The 17,516-nt window shown below is 50.3% G+C and overlaps 1 long non-coding RNA gene across 1 annotated transcript; it reads left to right on the top strand.

Moving 5' to 3' along the window:
* Positions 1–211: 211 nt before the first annotated feature.
* Positions 212–3,504, top strand: LOC131276000 (uncharacterized). The gene is made up of 2 exons (XR_009183473.2): positions 212–300; positions 657–3,504. It is a non-coding gene; the product is annotated as an uncharacterized lncRNA (long non-coding RNA).
* The last annotated feature ends 14,012 nt before the right edge of the window (positions 3,505–17,516 follow it).

Here is a 17,516-nt window from a genome sequence, read left to right as displayed (position 1 = left end):
CCTGCCTTACTCACGCCTCCTCCTCCAGCTATCCGAGGCGGCTGGGAGGAGAGAGCCGCGAGCGGGGGAGATGCAGACGCACTGGAGAAGCGTCTCTCTCTCCTTCTTCTCCGAAAGAAAAAAAAAGTGTCAAAACCCCCCGCCGGCCTCCCCGCGCGGGGCTGCCGCGCCCCCTGGTGGGCGAGGCCGGGACTGCGCCGCCGGCCGCGCGGACCCCGGGGAGGCCCCTTCCGGGGGGCGCCGCGGCCCCGGGCGAGGGAGAAGCCGGGGAGGTTCCGGCCTCGTCCGAGCGGAATCGGGGTGAGCGGGGACCTCCCACCCTCCCGCGCTCCACAGCCCGGCTCGCTCCCGCCGGCAGCCTCGCTGTGCGCGGGGAGACAGCGCCGCCGAGCGCGGGGGGCGGCGGCGCCGGGGCGGGCCGGGGTGGGGGCCGCGGTGGGGGCCGGGGTGGGGCCCGGGGCTCCCCGCTCGCGCCCCTGGGGCGGCGCCGCCGCCGGGACGTGCCCGGGCAGCCCGGAAGCCTCGGCCCTTTCCCGCCCCGGGGCCTGACCCCCGCCTTCCGCAGGCCGCGGGCGCTGGGCGGCTGGCGTGGCTGCTTGATATTATTTTGGGTGTGTTTAAAATGGAAATGGATTTAAATGCATTTTATTCCGAAGGTTTCCCTAAACGAGAGAGAACCCTCGAGAAGGGTTTAGGGCACCTGGTTTTGGCAGCGTGGGGCGGCAGATGTACCCCCACTAGGAGCTCCCTCCAGCCCTGGCGTACCCCGAGTTAGGCCTGAATTTTGTATAATAAGAACTGCAAAGGTAAGTCCGGGATGCTGAAAGGGGAAGCGCTTTGGAGAGCAATGGAGACGGTGCCCAAGGGAGACCGTGCCCAGCCCTAGCTGCGGACAAAGGCTCAGATTATGGGAATCTCCTGTCCCAGATTTTTCTAGACCACACTTGATGACACATTCTGCTTCTGCCCCATGATTCCCTGAAGCGCACCCAGGAAAGAGCAGACTGGTAGTTAAACCACAGCCTGCCATTTACTAGTTTTCTCATTTTCGTCAATTTTCATAATCACTCTAAGCCTCTGTACCCCCTTTTTTAAAAATGAGAGTATGATCCCTATCACAGAGGGTTGATGAAAGGAACAAGGATATAACATATTGAAAGCACTTAGCAGAGCGCCCGGCTCAGTAAAATCAAGCCCCCATTCCCAAATTTTATTCAAAAATACAGACGTGCAGTGTGGCTTCCGGGAAGTGGAGCTGGGAGTTGAGTGAGAGTCATTAGGGCGCTGCCTGAGCCTGTAAATGATGTGGGTGTGATCTGAGCTTCTGCTGAATGCCTGGGACACTGCTGGTACCCGAGTGTGCTCTAGTTAGGTCATGACCGGAAATCACCTATCCTGGGATAGACTCATTGTTCTATTCCTGAGAAATGGTTTGCATTTTGGAAACAGAACCTGGGTTTCTTCTCGTAGAGTTACAACTCCCCCACTCTATTTCTTTTGCATATAAAATAATTTCTTTTATTTAGTGCTGTTGGGAAAGACATTTCCAGGTGACAACTTTCCTCTTGGCCAAGGGATGCACCAGGTTGTGTTTTGATGTTTTTTTTTAGTAACCGAGTTAGGTCAATAAACAGAGTACACTGACGTAAATTAACCTTTTCCTTCTGATGGAAGCACCACTTGCTATACAGTGATTCCCTCTGGGAATACTTAGGGCTCGGCTTTTACTTTAACTGAACTGGCTGGTCCATCCATTGCCTCTTGCCTCTTTCTTTAAGGAATTCTCCCAGGGGGCACGTGCCCCACTGCTTGCCCCCACACTGACAGGCACCTGGTGGCTGAACCAAACCAGCAGTTGCTTCTTTTTTTTTAACTTTGTGGCAGCGTCTTTCTTTTTTCTTGTCTTTTTTGTTTCTTGTTTGTTTTTACAGTTCTGTTGTGGTTTTAAAAATTGTATTGTAGTCACATAAAATTTCCCTTTTTAGCCATATTCAATTCATTGCTGTACATTCGGTACACGATACTGTGCTGCCATCACCACCATTCATTTCCAAAACTTTTCCATCATCCGAAATAGAAACTCTGTACAGCCTCCTTCTTAATCTCCTGATTCTACCTCCCCTTGCCTCTTACCCGCCCCTCACTGCCTGACAGCTGTCACAGCTCCCTGGTTGTACTCTAGGGCTTAATGGAAAGATGACAGGAAAAATTTGATTCAAAAGAAAAATAAACTCTCATGTGGCCCGATCCCACTGGGAAAGTCATTTTGGAAACTAACATTGCTAGATGGCTTTTAAACACCAAATCATACCATGTTAATCATTTTAGAGGAGACTTTCCTAAAATGTGGATAAAAGAAAAACTTTTCATGCAATTTAGGAGCTCACGTCTTTCCCGAGCGATTCGTGAATTGGGCAGCACCCCACTGGAATGCAGAAGGAAGCTCCACGAGGGGGTGAAGAGAAGCTCGTGTGGGCGAACGCCCTAGCAAGTGGGGAAATGTTCTGATGGGCTGGCATGAAGTTTCCATTTTAAGCAGGGGGATCTTAGCAAGTGAGAAGGAGAGACACATCGACTAGTATGTTGTGTTTGTCCATTCTGATAACTTATCTCTACTGGCCCTAAACTAGTTTTATCACCTTGTGGTATGTTGCTTATCAGCCACCCTGTAGGGTTTGTTCCATTTTCTCAGAAAAACCCCTGCAGGTCGATTGTTTTTGTCCTCTGGAAAGCCTTCTCAGAAAGGGGTCTTCTCCCGGCAGTGCGCAATGCAGTTGGCCATCTTCCCTTGCCTTCCCAAATAGACTACTCACAACACAATTGACCTTTTTTCATAATTCGACGGTGATTGTGACATGAATTGTTTTATTTTATTTTTTATGTAATATGGCTGTGAGGCTTGCTGGAGTTTTAGAACTGTTTATCCCTAAATTAAATGACCACTAAATTTTTGGTTGTTTTTCCGCTTTCATTTTTCCTTGAATTTTAGGTGTAAATTATGACTTTTGGCTATTGGGATCATGCATGCCTATAGCCTGCCATTTACCTTGCCCCTTTTTCCTGTCTGGTTGGCTGTGGACTAGGAATTAGACCATCAAGATGGTTGGAGGGAAGCGGATGTGGCTCAAGTGATAGAGCTTCCGCCTACCATAGGGAGGACCTGGGTTCGATCCCTGGGGCCTCCTGGTGAAAAAGAAGAAGAGAAAGCGTGTCCACACGAGTGCCCATGTGGTGAGCCAGTGCCCGCGCAAGTAAGTCCTGCAGCAAGATGATGACGCATTAAAAGAGAGACAAGGAGAGAGTCAAGGCGAAGCACCACAGAAACCAGGAACTGAGGTGGCGCAATTGACAGGGAACCTCTCTCCCCATCAGAGGTCTCTAGGATCAAATCCCGGTGAATCCTAGAGGAGAGAAAATGAGAAGACAACACAGACAGCAAAAACAGCAGGGCAGGAAGAGGGGAAGGGGGGAATGAAAAAATAAATAAATCTTTTTTTTTTTAAATTCCTGGAGTTGTTTGTAAAATGACATTACTTCACCTGTGTATACAGATGCGTGACTATAGGCACACCTGCAAATAGTTTCCAGTTCTCTTTCACAAATAACCGATTTTAGGGATTCGTTTCATAAGGGTTAAGATTTTAGCTTTACACTCAGGGCGGACATCATCCCAAATCTTTGAAGATTGAGGAAGCCACAGGCCAAAGCAGTTTTATTGTTATTGTAGTTACTATCTTGTATTAATGGAGTAAGTTGCAACACCGATTTAATTAAATAAATAAATAGATAAATCAGTATTTTAGCTTTAGCATTTATTTGCTGAGTCAACTCAGACATAATCACATTACTGCCTGAGACTCAATTTCCTCCTCTGTAAAGTGGGAACAATAATACTTATTTACCTCACAGGGTTTTGTAAGAGAATGTAAAATGCCATACAAAATCAAATAATGATTATTGTTGATTATCTGATTTGGTGAGTCAACTCGCAGTGAGAACCTGAACGGGCCACCTGTGAGTGAAATACACTGATTTTTCTGTCTGTCACTGTCACTCCAGTCCTTCACGTGCTTATTTCACATCTTGTCTTCCAGACAACGTAGACTCACGGACTCAGGGCCCCGAAGGGAAGGAAATTGCTGCCCTCCAGCTGATAAGCCTTGTGAGAAGTATTCTAACTAGGGCTGTGACGCTTTTCCCTAAATTCTAGTGTGCCCCTGGATTCAGAGCCCCTTGGTGTAATTGAGGGTGCTAGAAGATAAAAACATTATTGTAGCGTAAAAGGTGGTCAGAGCTGAGCTCACTGTTGGGTAGGGTCTCCTTCTAGCTCTCTGGGGAGTGGCTTTGCAGACTCAAGTTATCCTACCTGGTGCTGCCCTCGAGGCCGTCTCCTGCCACTCTGGGGAAGAGCCACCAGGGGGCGATACTCCCCCAAATCCTGGTGCCCTCGCGTCGAGGAGGCTCCCTCTGAGGGAGGCCACCGAGTGCTCTCAAATGCATCTTCAGCCGACTGAAAAGGGATGGCAAGGAAAGCGGACTTGGCCCAGTGGTTAGGGCGTCCGTCTACCCCAGGAGGCCCGCGGTTCAAGCCCCGGGCCTCCTTGACCCGTGTGGAGCTGGCCCTTGCGCAGTGCTGATGCGCGCAAGGAGTGCCGTGCCACGTGGTGTCCCTGCATAGGGGAAGCCCAAAGAAAGCTGCCCAGTGCGACAGGAATGGTGCCGCACACATGGAGAGCTGACACAACAAGATGACACAACAAAAAGAAACTCAGATTCCCGGTGCCGCTGATAAGGTTAGAAGCAGTCACAGAAGAAGGCACAGCGAATGGACACAGAGAGCAGACAACTGGGGGGAGAGAAATAAAAAAAAGAAAAAGGATGGCGGAGATGTGGAGTCAGGGTTGTTCTTTCTATCCTCGGGTGAGAAGAGGCCTGTGGGCACAAATGTCTTCACAGGTCCATGTTAGGGCAGGCCATGGAGAGCTGCCTTTGAGCTGAGTCTTCCCGTCACAGCTGACCAGCACTGCCAACCACCCTCCGCGGAGCCGGGCCCTGAGGTCGGCCCTGAGGTCGAGGCGCAGATTTGCCCCCTAGAGCTGGTGACCGAGTGCTGCTGGGGCATTGGACCCCGCCCACCCCAACTCGCATTGCCTCCCTTCCCCGCCCCACGCTGTGAAGGGTCTATCTTAGTCCGCCCAAGGGGTGTTGATGCAAAGTACCAGAACTCTGTCAGCTTTTTGAAAGGGTATTTATTTGGGGTAGAAGCTTACACTTACCAGGCTCTAAAGAGTCCCACTCAAGGTACCATAGGAGGAACTTTCTCACCCAAAGTCTGTTCCCACACGTTGACGCCAGATGGCGGGCGATCCGGCAAGGGCTCAGCCTTCCTCTTCCTCTTACGGCTCCGTGGTCCCAGCTTCTTCCCATCCCAGCTGCGCAAGCCTCGTCTCTCGCCTTGGGGCTTGTTCCTTTCCGGGCTCGGTGCCTCCGGTGTCTCCACGGGGTCAGCTGTAGGCGCAGGCTCATCTTTCTCCCGGGCTGCGACTATGGAGCACCTCTTCCTGCGCATCTGCTGCTGCGCGTCTGCTTCCCTGTGAGTCTGCTTCATTACCCCAAGGGGGCCAGGGCTCGACTCTGAGTCCCACTCTAATGACGTGGTTGGACAGAGCCCTAATCTTAACATATTTTAATCAGACGTCTCAGCTGAATCTATTACAGCCAAAGGGCTGCCACGCCAGAGGCACCGACCACTTTGCAAACATAACCTCGACTTCTTTCTGGACTCCATAAATAACAGCACGCTGCTACAGGGTCCTATTACTTAGTGACTGAAGCCAATTCAAGACCCCCATAACCCGGCCCTGACCTGGCTTTTCTCCCTCCTCCAAATGCCTTTTCCACCACCCAACACGTCGGCCTTCCTCTGCTCCCAGGCCTCCCTCTTCGGGGCTTGTGCTCAGGATGGTCCCTTCCGTGGAAATGCCCTTGACCACCATCTCCAAGTCACTCCGCTGCTCTGCCCCTACAGGGTTGCCTTCCTAAAACGCAGGCAAAAAACACAAAAGAACAGCTGAGGCCTCCTGGGCTGACAAGTCAGAGGCGACCCTACGGGCTTCCCCAGTCCACGGGCCAGCGAAGACCCCGGCATCTAAATTCAAGACCAAGCCTTGTCATCTCGTTCTTTCCTGCTGCACATTCACCTCCCAAACGTGACCTCTTCCTGCCGAGAGGGCATTAGCTCGACTACGGGTTTTCTCCGTCCTTGAGATCCCCATCTGCCTTATTTGCATACGGTTTGCCTCGTTAGAATATCACTGTAGCAGCACATACGGCAAGGTCTCCTCCCTGCGGTGGGTGCCAGCGGGGCAGGCTCTTTTCAGTGTCGCTTAGCCCTCCCCTGTGTCCTTAGGTCTCCCCTCGCTCTCGTGGTCTTGAGACTGTAAACCTTCTATGGTCTATTCCTTGTTATCTTAGTCTAGTCTTACCTTGTTGAATTCACTGACAACACATTTTATTTCTAAAGCTATAATTTCTCCTTCAGTGCAGTAGATTCTTCTTCTAAGCAGCACTACTTAACCTTGAAATCCTGGCTCTTTCTAATGCCCAGCTCAACTTTTGCCTCCTCCACAAAGCTTTTCTGAAATCATCTTAAAACACATCTCAAAACTGTTCTGACATTTTGCCCCTGAATTTTGCTCACACAGCTCTGAACTTAATAGAACTTATCCTGCCTAGTAACGTAGCTTTTTGTGTATGATATACTTATTCGCCTGCTAAGCCATAACCTACTTGCATGCCAGAGTCGTGTCTTACACATTTTTATGTGCCCCATCACACCCCTCCTATAGTGAGGATGCAATCAATATTTGATGAGGGAATGACTAAATGAAGTGCTATCTCTAAACACACTTCTAGTGGCGGACTTGGCCCAGTGGTTAGGGCGTCCGTCTACCACATGGGAGGTCCACGGTTCAAACCCCGGGCCTCCTTGACCTGTGTGAAGCTGGCCTATGTGCAGTGCTGATGCGCGCAAGGAGTGCCGTGTCACGCAGGGGTGTCCACCGCGTAGGGGAGCCCCACGTGCAAGGAGTGTGCCCCGCAAGGAGAGCCGCACAGCGGGAAAGAAAGCGCAGCCTGCCCAGGAATAGTGCCGCACACATGGAGAGCTGACACAACAAGATGACGCAACAAAAAAGAGACACAGTTTGCCAGTGCCGCTGAGAATGCAAGCGGATGCAGAAGAACACACAGTGAAGGGACACAGAGAGCAGACAACAGGGGGAAGGGGAGAGAGAAAAAAAAAAAAAAGCAATTAGGGAAGCTGACGTGGCTCAAGCAATTGGGCTCCCGTCTACCATATGGGAGGCCCTAGGTTCTATTTCCAGGGCATCCTGGTGAAGGCAAGCTGGCCTGTGCTGTGGAGAGCTGATGGCCTGCGCCGCGGAGAGCTGGCGCAGAAGGATGACACAGCAAAGGGAGGCAGAGAGGAGACACAGTGAGAGATGTAGCACACCAGGGAGCCAACATGGCTCAAGCAATTGGGTGCCTCTCTCCCACGTCAGAGGTCCCAGGATTGGTTCCTGGTGCCTCCTAAAGAGAAGATGAGAAGATAAGCAGACACAGAAGAACGCACAGCGAATGGACACAGAGAGCAGATAGCAAGCACTGGTGGCAGGGGGAGGGGGAGAATAAATAAAAATATAATAAAACTTTTTTAAAAAGAAGCAATTAGACTCCCAAACCGTCCTCCACCCTGTACATCCAAAGACTGTTTTCTTTAGGGTCCTTTCTTTGGGGAATCTCTTATATCAGTGCCTTTAGGTGGATTTTGTTTGTTTGGTTGGCTTTTTTGTTTTTGTTTTTTTTATAGTCTAGACACATTCCCAAGAGAAGGATCTCCCAGTCTCCTGCCTGGAAGTTATTAATTAGGCTGGCTGCCAGCCATCTGGAAACACAGTGAGAGAAAGAAGACTGGAATCTCAACATTCAATACGTTGTTGAATGAAAAAAACTGAGGCACAAATAGTATGCATTAGTTAGGTACAGGCAAAGCTGTGATTTTTTTAAAAAAGAGGCATAAAAATACAGTGACTTAAACGAGAGTTTATTTCTATTTCACGTAACAGTTCAATAACAGGCAGTTGAAGGCTGGTAGGACAACTCTGCCTTCTCAACACACAGCTTCCACCTCTGGAGCCAACATGCCAGTTACAATTCTCATATTTTCTTTTTTTTTTTTTTAAAGATTTATTTTATTTACTTCTCTCCCTCTCCCCCCTCCCCCCCCCCCCCCCCCCAATGTCTGCTCTCTCTGTCCATTCGCTGTGTGTTCTTCTGCGTCCACTTGTATTATCAGGCAGCACTGGGAAACTGCGTCTTTCCTTTTTTTGGTTGTGTCATCTTGCTGCATCAGCTCTCCATGTGTGCAGCACCACTCCTGGGTGGGCTGCGCCTTTTTTCACACGGGGCGGCTCTTCTTGTGGGGCACATAACTCCTTGCGCGTGGGGCTCCCCTACGTGGGGGACACCCCTGCGTGGCACAGCACTCCTGGCGCGCATCAGCACTGCACGTGGGCCAGCTCATCACACGGGTCAGGAGGCCCTGGGTGTAGAACCCTGGACCCTCCATAGGGTAGGCAGATGCTCTATCAGTTGAGCCATGACCCCTTCCCAGTTCTCCTGTTTTCCAAGCCAATGGGAAGAGGGAAGGCGCAGGCAGTTCACAGGTGCTCAGCTTTATGGGGTGAGATTCCCATCATCATAAGGTGTCTTCCTCCCACATGCTATGGGCCAGGTTCAATCACATGGCCACACCCAGCTACAAAGAGTTTGGAGAGGTGGTCTCTAGCTGAGCAGTCATGTGCCAGCTGACACTCAGGAAGTCTCCTATTACACAAGCGGAAGTGGGAGTTGGTGGACGATTAGCACTCACCTTTGCCACAGAGGTTGAGGGATTTGCCCTGGGTCATAGAACTAGTTAGGGGAAGAAGAAAGTCTAGAGTTCAGCATTATTGGCAATTAGTACATTGCTTTTTCTATCATACTATCTTCTCTGCACCTTCCTAAAACCCAGGCAGTACCATCACTGGGGACAAGAGACATTTGCAGGGAAAAAATTTTTTTTAATTTTTAAAAAGCATTTACAGAGGGAGCAGATGTGGCTCAAGCAGTTGAGCACCGGCCTCCCACATGGGAGGTCCTGAGTTTGGTTCCCAGTGCTTCCTAAAGAAGACAAACAAACAACAAGCAGACAATGAGCAGACATCAAGCAAAAACAACAAGCAGACAACAAGAAAAAACAATGAACAGAAAATAGGCAGGCAGTGAGCAAGACGAGCAGACAATGAGCAAAAAACAATGAGCAGGCAACGAGCAAAAAACAATGAGCAGACAATGAGCAAAAAAATATACCTTATACTAGTACGGCACTTGAATTTATGTCTTTTCACTTTTTTTCCATTATTATTTTCCTTTGACAGACAAGGAAAGAGAAACAGAGAGAGAAAAGGAATGTAAGGTTTATTGGGCACCTATCATTAATTTTATTGAGCATTTGTTATTGCCAACCCACTCAGTACACCACCTCTCACAGAAAGAAGACCGTTCAGCGGGTGGCATATGGGATGGAGCCAGAGGAGGGTTGGCTATTTTTCTGTGATTGGGAAAAGGTGCTTGGCCACTTGGTTACCTGGTGTTTCCTGTGTCTACAGCAAACATAACAGAGACAGACTTTCCCCTTCTCAGGGTTGGTGGGGCCTATTTTGAACCCTTCATATCAAAGATTCAAATGTTGTCATTTAAGATCAAGCAAGCTGTTAAAGCCATATAGCTTAGAAGAATAATTAGGCATTTACAAATGTGCTTCTAATGGGAGGCAACAACGATTTGCAGGTTTAAGAACTGTATACTTTGATCACAAGTGCTAGAGGAATAAAAATACAATTCTGGAGGATGTGAAGAATTCAAACCTTCTTTGAATCATTCAAACACATTGCTACCTATTCTGGGACTCTAATGACCTGGGTGAAGAAATATCTGACTTAAAACCCAAATGGTCCACTTTAGAAAGAAAAGTACAAGGATCCTAATGTGAGAATTGACCATTACTCCTCTCTTTTCTGGACCAAAGTGACTCACAGGAAACCCCTTCCAGATATCTTTACGAGTGGGAAAATTCATTAAAGACTGCTTTGTTGGTAAAGACTTCTTAAAGGAAAGCTTTTAGCGTGAGATTAGGAAGGAGAGAAAGAACAGATTTTAATGTACCTACTAACATAAACATGTAAAAAAAAAAAAAGGCACATTTCGCTTGTCTTCTAAATTGATAATTTTTACAAAATTTTTTTCGTCTAAATTGACCTTGATCTTCCCATGAATTCTCTTTTTTTAGGAGGTCCTGGGGATTGAACCCAGTACATGGGAAGCAGGTGCTCAACCGCTGAGCTACACCCGCTCCCTTGCCAGGAATTCTTTTTTTTTTTTTATTAATTTTTTTATTTTTTTTTGACTTTGTAATAATATTACATTAAAAATATATATGTGAGGTCCCATTCAACCCCACCCCCCCACCCCCCCTCTCCCCCCCCCCCCCAACAACACTCGTTCCCATCATCATGACACATCCATTGGATTTGGTAAGTACATCTTTGGGCACCTCTGCACCTCATATACATTGGTTCACATCATGGCCCATACTCTCCTCTATTCCATCATGTAGGCCCTGTGAGGATTTACAATGTCCGGTGATTACCTCTGAAGCACCATCCAGGGCAGCTCCATGTCCCGAAGACGCCTCCACCTCTCATCTCTTCCTGCCTTTCCCCATACCCTTTGTCCATTATGTCCACTTTTCCCAATCCAATGCCACCTCTTCTATGTGGACACTGGATTGGTTGTGTCCATTGCACCTTTATGTCAAGAGGAGGCTCAGATTCCACCTGGATGCTGGAGGCAATCCTCCCATTTTCAGTTGTAATCACTCTAGGCTCCATGGTGTGGTGGTTGTCCTTCTTCACCTCCATCTTAGCTGAGTGTGGTAAGTCCAATAAATCAGATTGTAGGTGCTGGAGTCTGTTGAGGCTCAGGATCTGGCTATCACATTGTCAGTCCAGAGATTCAAATCCCCTAAATATATCTTAAACCCCAACATTAACTGCACCTCCAGCACATTAGCATGAAAGTCTTATGAAGGGAGATCCCATCTGAGTCCAGATTCATCACACATAAACACCATTTCCAAAGAGGGGCCATCTGCCCTGGTAGTTAACCCCATCGGCCATGACCATAACTCCCATGGGTCTCTTTAGCCCTCAAAGGAACCAATATCTGGGGGTTGTATCTGCTTTATCTGTCTCTCTGACTCTGCTCAGTTGTGCATGAGGGCAAACCTTCTGCCAGCCTCCAGACTCTTTTTTAGAAACTCGTAGCCATATAAACTCATTTCTCCTTTCCATTTCCCCCTTACTTTAGGTCAAACTTGCCAGGAATTCTTGAGGCAGCCCGAGGATTGGGTCTCCAGCATTACAGCCAAGAGATGTGATGACCCGCCTCGGGTCGCCCAGCTGATAAACGACTCAGGAGTCAGACCCCGCCCTGTGGCTTCTTTTCTTGGTTAGCTCTGCCAACTGGGACTGCCAGGACGCGGCCTCACAGAACAAGAAAGCGACGGGAGGGTAGTGCTGGCTCCAGGAAGCCCCAGCCCAGGTATCGCCTTCCACGTTCACGGTCGCTCTGGTCTGAAATGTGCCCCCCCCACACACACCTACGCACAGCCAGAGGCCACGTGTTCAAGAAAGCCTGCCTCATCTGCTCAAAGCAGGACCAGCCCGTTCCCCACCAGTTACTTTGTTTTCTTTCCTCCGTAGTTTTTACTACCATCTCCGGTGATCGGGCTTATTTATGTGCAGGTTTGTTTTCTTGCCTCTTTACGTAAACTCAGGGGAGCAGGGACCTTGTCTGACATGTTCGAGGCTGGATCCCTTGCTTCCAAACCAGGGGCTCCCACACTTGAGTGTGCATCAGGGTCCCCCGCAGGGCCCTGTCCCCAGAGGATCTGACTCATTAGGTCTGGGGTGGGGCCGAGAATTTGCAGTTCTAACAAGTCCCAAGTGAAGCTGATGCGAGTAGTCAGCAACCACATTTTGAAAACCACTTGTGTTAGTCAGCCAAAGGGGTGCTGACGCAAAATGCCAGAAATTGGTTGGTTTTTATAAAGAGTATTTATTTGGGGTAGGAGCTTACAGATACCAGGCCACAAGCATAAGTTACTTCCCTCATCAAAGTCTATTTTCACGTGTTGGAGCAAGACGGCTGCTGACCTCTGCGAGGGCTCAGGCTTCCTGGGTTCCTCCCTTCCAGGGTCTTGCTTCTCCCTGGGTTCAAGGTTCTTTCCTTCCCAGGGCTTGCTTCTCTCTGGGTTCAGGGTTCCTCTCTTCCCAGGGCTGGCTTCTCTTTCCTCTGTGAGCTTACTTTCCAGGGCTCCAGCTTAAGGCTTCAGCATCCAACCCCAACATCAAAAACCCTCAACTCTGTTCTTCGCCATGCCTTTTATCTGTGAGTCCCCACCCAGCAAGGGGTGTGGACTCAAGGCCCTAATGACATGGCCCAATCAAACTTAATCACGCCCAAGTACAGCCCAGATTACAAACAACCCAATATCTATTTTTGGAATTCATAACCATATCAGACTGCCACACCACTCCTCTAAACAGTGCCTGGCATGGCACAGGCGTGCAAAAATCGACTGACAGCTTCTCCTGTCCTCCACTCTTTCCGCTTTGGAGGTGGGGAAGTTCAAGATACAAGAAATTAAGAAAAAATAAATGAAAAAACAACAAGAAGGGAGGCAGATGTGACTCAAGCCACTGGGCTCCCGTCTACCATATGGGAGCTCCAGGGTTCGATTCCCAGGGCCTCCTCCTGAAGGCGAGCTGGCCTGAGCAGAGAGCTGGTGCAGCAAGATGGCGCAACAAAAAGAAGAAACACAGAGGAGAGACAATAAGAGAAGCAGCAGACCAGGGAGCTGAGGTGGTGCAAGGAATCGAGCACCTCTCTCCCACTCCAGAACGTACCAGGATAGGTTCCCAGGGCTGCCTAAAGAGAAGACAGCAGACACAGAACACACAGTGGATGGACACAGAAAGCAGACAATTGAGGAGGGGATGACAGGAATAAATAAATCTTTTAAAAAAACAAGAAAAAAAAAAAGATGCAAGAAATGAAGCTGGTGTGTTTGGTGCTGAGAAAAGAATTGGGGAAGCAAAGCAACAGGTGCTTTGGGAGGCAGAGCTGACAAGGGTCTCTCTCATTTCTATTTGGTGGTTTGGTGGTTTATTGGTCCTTGGCTTGCTTAAATGCCAGAAGCTGCTGCTACAGCAGACAGCAGGAAATAGAAGGAAATATGGAAACAATAAGCTTTTTTTTTTTAGTGTGTAAAAATGCAATGCATAGTACTTTGGAAAATATGAAAGTATTGCTGGACTGCAAAATACAACATGGCCTTTAGAGTAATCTAAAGCACAAGTAACAAAGGCTAACATTGAGCACTTGCCTTGTGCTAAACCCTGAGCCAAGTGTTCTCATCCCTCATCTCCTTTCGTTGGAGCAACAGAACCGGAATGCTAGCACCTGCGAACGACCTGCCACAAACACGCAGGCGCTTCATAACCGCTAAGTGCCGGAAAGGGCAGACTGTCCCGCAGCAGGGATGAGGCGTCGTGCACAAGAAACATCTGATTTCTCTGGCGTCTCTAATTCAGCTCAAATCTGACTCCAAGGGGACATCCTGTGGGGCTGTATTCATTCTGGGGTGCCCTTGTGGTCCCCATAAAGGGGGAGAGCCCTGGGCTGCGAGGCCTTGACCGCCAGCGCGGCAGGCAAAGCGCGGCAGGCAAAGCGCGGCAGGCTCCTGCTGCCGAGGCCGGCCTCGGAGTCATTGCCAGGCCAAGGCTGCCCGGAGCCTCGGCCGCAGCTTCTGCCACGTGTCCCCGAGGTCTGGCCACCTCCCCGGGTAGCGCCAGGGCGTAAAACCAATGACCCCTTTTCTGAATGGGGCTGTCTCTTCCTTCCTTTCTAGAAAAATCCCCCAGAGGAGCTTGGTTTCCTACAACTGGGAGGTGGCAAGCAGTTTCTGCCTCATACCCCCCAGCCTCCTGCAGGGGCTGAACTTGTGTGTTTCTTTCTCTCCGCTTTGTCCCCTCCAGGGGTGGGCAGGCTGCGTGGGCTCGGCGGGGGGCAAGGGGACGAGCTGGGGTTGGCAAGTGAAGAAAGAGGGACGGTGGGCATACCTGCCAGATCCAGATTTGAACTGGGGCAGGAACTGGAAGCCCAGGGGGAGGCAAGGGGAAGGGCTTTTAGGGGAGGATTAGGGTTGGGGTGGCCGCATTAACAGAGTAAACTCCCACAGGCCGGAGGCTCCTGTCCGGAAAAAGGAAAAAGGCAGCCAGAACCAGGCAACAAGTACCTGTTCAATAAATGACCCAGCCTCGCGGATTTTCCTAAGTCAAATGAACGGCTTGTCTCCTCACTGGCCAAGGTTGGGGGCGATGTGATCCTCCCGACCAAGCTGGGGTTCCCAGAGAAGGTCCCCAGGCGGCCCCCACCCGCCCCGACACCGGCGCAGAGTGTCCCAGTGGGCGCATCTCTCGGCCTCTCTCTGAAAACCCAAACTGGGGGGTCAAGTGGCTCCCCACTCCCCCAACTCCCGGGGCCTGGTCCCCCAAATTTGGGCGATCTGTCCTATTGCCTGCGAGTCGAGTCTTATTAATTCTCCTCTGAGATAGGAGAAAATCTTCGGCCCCCAAAGCCCGGTGACTCCCCTAGGTGGGGAGGCGGGGGCTCAACGTCAGACACACCCGCCGCCGTTGCCGATCCGCAGGGCTGACCGCGGGCCGAGCGCCTGTCCAGCAGCGTCACAGGAATTCACTCCTTCAGTCTTCACAGCTGCGCGACGAGGCAGGCACTTATTACCCCCATTTTCCAGAAGAGGAAGCCAGGCCCAAGGATGGTGAGTCACTTACCCGAGGCCAAATGGTGGCAGGGAGAGGACGCAAGCCTGGCGCGTCGGGCTCAGATGCCAGCCTCTCGCCACGGTGCAGCGGCGCCACCCCGGCCCCTAAGAGTCTGCTCCCCCCTTCAGCTGCCATGCGGGACGCCTGCTCCCGAGGGGACCTCGAAGGGCTCCGAGAACTCCCAGCGCGCCCCAGAGCCCTTCTAAATCAGCAGAGGCGGCTGGCGCAGCTCTCCTCCTCCGCAGACCTCCACTGTGGCTGAACGCACACACTCGTCCTTTGCAGCAGGGGGAGGGGCAGGGAAGAGGAGTCCTTGCTTCCAGAAAAGACCCCCTAAGTCAAGGCAGGACGGGAGCCTGTTCTGACACAAGAGCGAACAGGAAAACACTATGAGCAGCCTTTGGTTTTTGGGGGTTTTTTTTTTTCAGGAGAAAGAAGAGAAGTTAGGCAGGGAGAAAAGACATAAGATGATCCTGCTCAGCATTCGACCAGAGGACTGTTAATATGTGGGATCATCCCAGGTCACTGCGATGAAATGGGACAGGAGCAGACTGGTTTGCACAGTCAGCACCAGAGGCCAGAAGGTAGAGGGTAGTAGGTGTGAGTTCTTGAAATCTTATGTGAGAGGAAGTGGACGTGGCTCAACTGATAGAGCATCCGCCTACCATCTGGAGGGTCCAGGGCTCGATACCCAGGGCCTCCTGACCCGAGTGGTGAGCTGGCCCACGTGCAGTGCTGCCGCACGCAAGGAGTCCCATGCCATGGAAGGGTGTCCCCCACGTAGGGTTGTCCCACATGCAAGGAGTGCACCCCACAAGGACAGCTGCCCTGCATGAAAAAAGCGCATCCTGCCCAGGAGTGGCACCACACACACGGAGAGCTGACGCAGCAAGATGACGCAACAAAAAAGAGATGCAGTTTCCCAGTGCCACCTGACAATGCAAGCAGACACAGAAGAACACATAGCAAATGGACATGGAAAGCAGACAACAGGGGGAAAGGGGAGAGAAATAAATAAAATAATAAATCTTAAAAAAAAAAAAAAAGAAATATGTGAGATCCTTGGTAAGGAAGACCTTTGCTAGGGACTTTGGTGGGGGGCTTCTTTTCCCTAAAATGACAGCCCAGCATGGCGGGGGGGGGGAGTGGGGGGGAGTGTAGGGTGGAATCAGATTGTGTCTTAATTGGATTAATGCTCATCAAGCTTTTCTCCATCTTTGTGCTCCTCTTCAGAGCAGAGGCATTAGCTCCCATGTATTTATCAGATGTGCCACTCCTGAAGCCCGTGCTTTTTCTAGGGCAGTGGCCTGGTGTGGGAAGTCCACAGGGTGGGGAAATCAAGCAACTGGATTCTGGGAAACGGATTTGGCTCAACGGATAGAGCATCTGCCTACCACATGGGAGGTCCACATGGGAGGTCCGCACTTCAAAACCCGGGCCTTCTGACCCATGTGCAGCTGGCCCATGCGCAGTGCTGATGCGCGCAAGGAGTGCCCTGCCACACAGGGGTGTCTCCGCATAGGGGAGCCCCACGCGCAAGGAGTGTGCCCATAAGGAGAGCCACCCAGCGCGAAGGAGAGTGCAGCCTGCCCAGGAATGGTGCCGCACACACGGAGAGCTGACACAGCAAGATGATGCAACAAAAAGAGACACAGATTCCTGGTGCACTGACAAGAATACAAGCGGACACAGAAGAACACACAGCAAATGGACACAGAGAGCAGACAACTGGTGGGGGAGGGGAAAGGGGAGAGAAATAAATTTAAAAAAAGAAAAAAAGAAACTGGATTCTTCTTCCAATCTCGATGCACCTCACCCCCACCCCCAACAAAATGTGTGACTTTGGAGGAAACCCCTTGGTTCAGAGGCCTGCACTAAATTCTTACTAATTCTTTTCTAGCTCTGGGACTATACTTTCATTTTATTTGGGGTATATTCATAGGTTTATCTTTTTTTTTTTTTTTTTTTTAACTTCACCTCCATATCTGTCCTGCCCCAAATTCTCATCTATAGGAAAAGTCTGAAATCACGGTCCATGTGGTCTGGTCACAGTGCATCCATGCAGTAGCACCTGCTCATGAGGCTTTGCTCGGTCCTGCTCTCTGACCCTGAGAAGCCAAGTCATCCACTCTGGATGACCCATCATTACCTCGACTCCCAGTTACTTCTGGTCCATCTTGATAGTCATTCCTCTCTCCACCTCAAATGCCCCTAAACCTATTTGTCTGACAGGAAGGGGCTAGATTGTCTTCTCTCTGAAGCATGCTCCAATGCTTCCCCCTCCGTCCCCAAGAGAATTTAATTACCAACTCCTTCAAGCAACACAGCTGGGCTTACACTTCTGTTCCACTCCAGTCTTGCCACCTTCTCTCTGGCATCAAGGCGTGCTCAGTTCAGCTTCCCCCACCATGTAGCAAAGAAGGCGGTGTCTACTGCTCCCAGTTATTCATCAGGATGTCAGGTTTAATTAATAGTAATACTCAGAGGATGGAGAGGGCGTAGCTCAAT

This window comes from Dasypus novemcinctus, chromosome 25 (assembly GCF_030445035.2).
Source record: "Dasypus novemcinctus isolate mDasNov1 chromosome 25, mDasNov1.1.hap2, whole genome shotgun sequence".
NCBI lineage: Eukaryota > Metazoa > Chordata > Mammalia > Cingulata > Dasypodidae > Dasypus > Dasypus novemcinctus.
This window is presented reverse-complemented; position numbering and strand designations above follow the sequence as displayed.